The sequence below is a fragment of the Camelina sativa genome, chromosome 15 (assembly GCF_000633955.1).
Source record: "Camelina sativa cultivar DH55 chromosome 15, Cs, whole genome shotgun sequence".
In the NCBI taxonomy this organism is placed as follows: domain Eukaryota; kingdom Viridiplantae; phylum Streptophyta; class Magnoliopsida; order Brassicales; family Brassicaceae; genus Camelina; species Camelina sativa.
The window spans coordinates 27,499,900-27,500,580 of NC_025699.1; positions in this window are offsets into that span (position 1 = coordinate 27,499,900).

Sequence of the window (681 nt, forward strand, 5' to 3'; positions counted from 1 at the left end):
CTCTTCATCACATCAAACTGAGAACTACTTTTTGTACTCTGCCCATGGTCAGGATCAACACTCCCTACTCTGAACTCTACGGCCTTAGAAAACCTTCAGTCTCCCCATCGTTGTCTCTCTACATCAGATTAGTAAAAAGGTGTGGTCTTACCATGGGAGTATCGATCATTGAACTGTTGACTCCTTCAACCTCTTATCGCCCAAGACCTCCTCTTATGCTCCCTTTCCTCTCTCTTTTCTCACTTCCAAAGGATTGATTTCTCCCTAATTTTCTAGGGTATCATTTTATTTTTTTTATCAATCCTTTGCTCTTTTCTTGCGGACAGGTTTCCATGAGTTCCGAAGGATGCACGGGTTTACGCACAACCCTCGGTTCACTTCTTTTATTACCTATATCCTCTTCTTCTTTCTTCTTTTCTCTTTTTTTTTACTGAGTACTGAAGGGAAGAGAAAGGGGAAGCATACTTTGTGAGGAGATGCACGTCTTGTAAGGCTTGAAGGGAGGAGTCTTGTCCGATGTATACCAAGCCCCAAGGTAAGAAATTAAATCCGGTTAAGTCCTGTTAAAGCTAGAGACAACTTCTGGTTCAACTTAGTGTTCTCCTTGGCGAGTGTCTTTTGGGGCGTGTTGAGACTGCTCATGTTCATTCCAAGCTTCATTCCAAATCAGAGGTACAAAAG